The following is a 6,433-nucleotide window of genomic DNA, read 5'->3' as shown; positions in this document are numbered from 1 at the left end:
AATTTTTCTACTGACATGGAACTAAAAACTTCATTCAGTGAGCTGAATTAATTGTAGGAAAACATTCAGGGCATTAGTATATTTGATATATGTTAGCACCTATGTTATGAATGATCAATATCATATTTCTTTAAAGAAGCAAAACAAAAAAAATTGTTAAGATAACAAATCATATTTATTGATTTTATGACATTTCATTGGTTCAGTAACCAAAGGTGTTTGCAAGAACATTCAAAAACAGAAACAGATGCTTCAATGCCATTTTCTAAATAAACAAATCAGTCAAATCTCAGAAGAATATCTAAAGTCAATTATGTTTGTGCAGTAAACCACAAAAGTCATTCAGATTTGTATAGTCAGCATCAGTGTACACCACATAAACATAGTCTCACTGCTGTGGTATTAATTCCTTTAGACTTGATTAATGTCGTAATAAAACAACCTACAGAATCACACTGATGTGGCATTATTCATTCAGAATCATCACTTTCTGAGGTGAACCTGCTAGTTGTTCTGGGGAGGATTATTCATCACCCTGAGAGTCCTTTGTATGACTTGTCTGATCTGGTGTCATTGTGAAATCCAGGTGCCTGAAACAATTTATAACATCTTTAAAATCTTGTTATTAAAAATATAAGAAACACACATATATTGACAAAGGGTAAAAAGTTGGTTTCTCAATGAGTAAGGTAATGACAGTTTATCAAGCAACTGTTAACCAAACCATGTTAACCAATGTAAAAAAGCCATAGCAAACAGTAAATTTTACAGAAAATACAAAATTGTAATTGATCTTCTGAAAACACTTCCTGTAGTGCCATAAGGCAGGATTACCTGAATTTTTCTCAAATGTTTGCATTACATCAAAACATAAGGAAGGGTAAACAAGGCTATGCAAATTGCATAAAATAGGTTCTTATACATGAAAACATAACTACCATATTTGATGTAATAAGCGCCTCGCTTTAATAAGCGCCCATGGGAATATTTGCTAATATATTGGCTAGTGAACAATCCCAATTAGCACCCTTTCCAATTGATCAATGTATACAAGACTTATTTATTTGCATATAATACACACTCGTGGGTGATATGCACCCTTAATTATGGGGAATTTCATTCTGGAAAAATATATTTGTCGTACATTAACATTTCAGGCTGCCAGCATAAACTACGAAATTTTGATAGCGCCCTGGGCGCTTATTACGTCGAATACGGTATTCATAATTATCAAAACTTTCAATCACACAAGTCATGTAAGTGATCTCAAAATATTATATAATGAGTGTGCAAGTTCGTATAGTTCCACACAGCTTTTAGTAATATTCCAGCAATATATCTGCGGGGACACCCCCCTTTTTATTTCGAAAAATAAATCTTTATTTCTGTATAAATTACCACCAAAGACAATAAATACCTGTAAAAAAAGCTGTATCCGCCCATGATTAGTCATGAGTAAAATCATTATCATATTTTTATCATTTATCCTATCTTTAATTAAGATTAACAATAACGGGAAAAACTGCCAAATATATTGGTCAAGTGTAATCATAATTTAAGTAGTTCTTTTTGGTTTTGGAACCTTTCAAGGGTCATTGTAAATATATGTGTATTCCTATTTGAATACTCGTTAGATTGTTATAAAGTTACACAGTATTGCATCTATTGTCTGTTTCTAAATACAGTGGAACCCATCTTTGACTTGTGTGACATAATTGAATCATACCCCAAGTTCATTATGCATTGTTATGCATCTGCACAGAGTGGTCAAAGCCCTTGTCACACACATAGTTTGCTACAAGGCAGAATCCAATAAGTACAGTTGAGACATCAAGTTGTATCCAGACAAACTGTCTGATAATCTCAAGCATGGTCTTGGTAGGATCAAGGGATGTAGCTAATCCTAAATAAACATTAAACAAATGACATAATCTCTTCTACAGAACACTTGATTAAAGCCTACCCCACCTTTGATGTTTATCATCTCGTTACACTCACAACACCTCATTAGTAAGATGAACTCAATGTCAACTCAAGGTGGATTAGGGATTAACAGGGCAATTAGAGTCAGGTGTGTATTATCACTTGCAGTTATCTGTTAATTACTTAATTGAGTAGTGACGGCTTAGTTAGTTTCCAACCACACTGACTGCTATGCTACTTATCAAGTCAGTTTACTGGTAACATGTTTCTGTGGACCAAGGAAATGTATCTTGCCAGATACTTAAAAAGTTCTACTCATAAGTAATAAAATAATGACAGTTTTGATATGCAATTCTCCCTACAAAGACATTTAACATTTGATATACATAAAACTGTCTGTTGAAACTATGATGATGCCAATATACAAGTCGCACAAAACAACTAATTCATATACTGGTACCTAGCCAAACATACATAATTTTTATACGCGTATACATGCACATGCTTGTACATATATACCTCTACTGGCACATCACACATACAAACAATCTTTAGATGGATGAAATCGTTCAAAAATATTTTACATACACAAACAAGTGAACAGATTCTGTAATAGCATGGTTAATATTGGGAGATGTTTAATCATTTCCATTTTCACAGAATCGAAGGCATATCCTTTCAGGACTCAGATCAGCTTGTAGTGATTTAAATTCACATAAAAATTATTAATGTCAAATGACCTATCCCACATGTGTGGCACCTGTTATAAAAATACCATTCAGTACTTATTTGTGTGTCCAAATTATGCTATTATTAGAAATAATAGGTATTATTATACAGCATGGATATAAGAAAGCTTTATATGGAATTGTTGAAAATTATGTACAGGAAAACATTGAAATAAATCAATCAATACGTGCATTTATCTCAGAATCTGGTAGATTTAATCAATATGGACTTCTCCTTCATTATCTAATTATAATCAGATGATTACATTATTGCTCAACTGATAGTTTGCAATAGTATAGAATTAGTATTTTATTAATAATTATTTTGTATTTGAGCATCATTTAGATAAGCCAATGAAAAAAATATATGTTTAAAACACATGTAGTAGAACATATTGCAATAGTTAAGACCCGAAAAGAAGTTATGTGTAGGATCCTCAAAATGGTATCCACAAGAGCAGGTTGTAGAATCATGTTGGTGTTTGTTGTTTAACTCTGCACTCAGCCATATTCCCGCTAAATGACGGCGGTCTGTAAATAATCAAGTCTGGACCAGACTATCCAGTGATTGACATCATGAGCATCCATCCACACAATTGGGATACAATGACATGGATCAACCAAGTCAGCGAGCCTGATCAGCCGATCCATTAAGTTATCTCTTACAACTAGCATAGGTTGATCATGTTGATGGGGACTAACTTCAACCTGGAATTCCCATGTGAGTATGTATGCGGCTGTTAGCTTTGTTTGATGTTTTAACGCCACACTCAGCAATATCGCAGCTATGTGGCAGGAATCAAACCTGCATGGGTCTTCAGCACGAAGAGTGAACGCTTCAACCACTAGGCTACCCCACCACCAAAAATTCCCCCATGATAAAGTTGTCATCATGGTTATTGTTCAACTAGTTCAAGTGAAAATGTTCATACCCTTAAAATGTCTTATCTTCCACTTCACGATGATCTCTGATGCAAAACTTCCCTGTCATTAAAGCTGTTCTTGATTCTTCACATCTGGAAAAATATGTTGAGGCTATTAATCATCTCACAGAGTAAAGGGAGTATATGAAATAAGACAGTGAGTCACATTAGCATACAAATTATCCAGTTAAAGTAAACATATTTCTTCATTATATACATAAGCAAATAATAACATATGATAGACAGGCTACTTGTTATATAAAAATATAATTATATCCTGATACATTTTCTTACATGTTGGCTATAAAAGTTAATGTGTCACATGTGACAGGCTTACATGTGGTAAATTACTTTAATACGTGATCATTGTAATATTCACATATTCCTTACCTTAATGTGTCACTTCAGCTGCCAGCATGACCTCAGCTGCAATCTCAATATTTGGCCAATTTTGACGAAATGACCGATCGTGTTCAGTGTATAAACTGGGCCTCGTCTCTAATATAACTTGGCGCAAGTTGACGACGCGCATAGAGAGCCGGGAACCAGCTTATGTCGTGTTAAACTGGTTCCCGGCTCCCTATGCGCGCCTTCAACTTGCGCCAAACAATATTGTGATATTAGAGACGGGGGCCCAGCTTTGTGTTAACCCGGAACAAGCCATTTTACCCATATTCCCCTACGGTCCAGGGCGCCATTTTAGAACATGGATGTAAACAAACCTCGTGTATCGATATACACTGTGATGCTTGATTACGATAAGCTTACCTCGTGTATCGATACATTGTTCTCATTCACCTCCACCACGGAAATGCCGGCCGAAGTTCCTCTGAGCCATCCACAACGCGGAAGTCAACAGTATTTGGAAAGGCGATTGGCAGCAAATGCGGATGCCAGGTACGTAGCAGGGCTTCGTGACCTTATGATTTCTGTGCAGAGATCTTATGGAACGGATTGATTTAGATATTTTCCTGCTCTACATACTTTACCGTAAACGCCAAGGGTCCTTTTTAAGTACTATGGTCAACTGTTTGTTATGACGACAAGGATTTGCATAAGGGGCGTAATGGATTTGTGGTCAAAACAAGATGATCAAAATTAGATCCGCTTTTTATAGATAATGAAGAAAAGTACAAAGATCTAGGAACGATTATTAACTCTCGTGGGATGCTAATACAGACTATAATTTACAATAATGGCAACCAAAGACTTTACTTTTTTTACGCTTAGCATATTTTTATAATTACACTGTCCTTGTTTTGTATAAGCTTCATAACTAAATAATTCAATATTTCATGGAATGACTCTGACCTTGGCGAGGATCTTTTTTGCAACAAGTGATTCCCTATGTAATGTGTATGTTGAATGATCCTGGCTTTGTTGTCAAATAATTGTTTGACAGTTGTTAAATATGGGATTATGTTTTATCTCTGAATGTTTGGGATGAAATATTTTAATAAGGGCAGTTCTAAGTTGGAAACTCAACTGGGGCCTTTTCAATTGAATTCAATATACAGCATGTACAGTTTGGATATTTCTGTAATGTGAATGCTACTTATGTTTGCAGAATGTCTGGATGAATGAATGAGTCAGTCATCTGCACAGCATCAATGGAAAAAGGGAAGCAATGAGGAACAAGAGAAGAGTAGCAGTGAGTGGTAAATATTTGAAATTATTCTGTTTGGTTCATCATGTCCATGTAGCTATTCTGCAAATGTTTCTTCAGTTTGCTTGTTCTTTATCACCTGTTGGCATGGATGGCCTAATTATCAAAGGCACCACAACTTGCTGTGCATAGTTGCATCTCTTGGGCTTGATCTAGGGTAGCATCATACACTTGCTTGTGGGTTTCATCAAACTGGTAAACATGTAAGACCTGCATCACTTCGGGCTCTCTTCCCATTTCACTCATTTAACACCACATCCAGCAATAGTTCAGCTAAATGACAAGGATTATAAATAATCAAATCTCAACTAGGCAAACCAGTGATTAATGTTATGAGCTCGATCGAGACGCACCGATGATGACTGTTATGGACAACATCCCACGTTATTGGGTACGATTACGAGCGATCAATGAGCCCACTTGCTACCTCATCTATTACTTTGGCTTGTATGGCAAGCATTTTTAAGAGATGTCAGTTAATGATTGTTTCAAGTCATCAGCATGGAACAATATATATCTCAAATGTTTGGTATATAACAAAACTCAAAGATGATAAATTAAGTGAATTTGCTGCCTTTTATCTGTAAGTACATGTTGCAACAATTCTTTTCTATTGCTACAATCTTCATACATGATTTTGCAGAAACTGAAGTCCAGCTTGAGATACCCGGATGACTGGTTGACAGTCTGGAAGGACCCTTCCAGATATCGGAAGTGATAGGCAGACAGCAATGAGGAGAATCCTGTTATTTCAATGGGGGCCTACCAAGAAGTTATATCCCAATTGACGCTGGGACACACTCACAAAGGCTGGTCTGGCTAATGTGAGAAGACCAACCAATGCCAAGTCGTAGTGGGACCCTTCAAGGACGTTGAAGAAATTATTGTCTTTGGCCATGTGGTAATCACTTGAAAGGAATGACGTTTGCGACTACTTGTCTATAAATGTGGACACCAAATGGAATGTTCACAATTCTACTAACACAATGCAACTGGGATAGAGCCGATCTGACCTCCCCTCATCCTGGTTCCTGTTTTTCCATGGCAATATAGAAGGAAAAGGATGTTTGAGGGCAAGTAATTCTGAACTGGTGAGCATGGTCTGCTTATGCTTTCAAGCGAACCGTTATCCCACTCTGTTATGAGTATTGAAGAATAGGAGGAAATTGCATACTGCATCAGGAACCATCATG

The 6,433-nt window shown here is 36.2% G+C and overlaps 2 long non-coding RNA genes across 2 annotated transcripts; one reads left to right on the top strand and one right to left on the bottom strand.

The window, feature by feature from the left end:
• Positions 1–298: 298 nt before the first annotated feature.
• Positions 299–4,059, bottom strand: LOC139458104 (uncharacterized). The gene is made up of 3 exons (XR_011652648.1): positions 3,965–4,059; positions 3,584–3,667; positions 299–590 (listed from the first exon to the last, which is right to left on the bottom strand). It is a non-coding gene; the product is annotated as an uncharacterized lncRNA (long non-coding RNA).
• Positions 4,060–4,246: 187 nt separating this feature from the next.
• On the top strand, positions 4,247–5,945 carry LOC139458107 (uncharacterized). The gene is made up of 3 exons (XR_011652651.1): positions 4,247–4,471; positions 5,142–5,232; positions 5,884–5,945. It is a non-coding gene; the product is annotated as an uncharacterized lncRNA (long non-coding RNA).
• The last annotated feature ends 488 nt before the right edge of the window (positions 5,946–6,433 follow it).

Source organism: Haliotis cracherodii, unplaced genomic scaffold (genome assembly GCF_022045235.1).
Source record: "Haliotis cracherodii isolate W230 unplaced genomic scaffold, xgHalCrac1.p SCAF_12, whole genome shotgun sequence".
Lineage (NCBI taxonomy): Eukaryota > Metazoa > Mollusca > Gastropoda > Lepetellida > Haliotidae > Haliotis > Haliotis cracherodii.
This window is presented reverse-complemented; position numbering and strand designations above follow the sequence as displayed.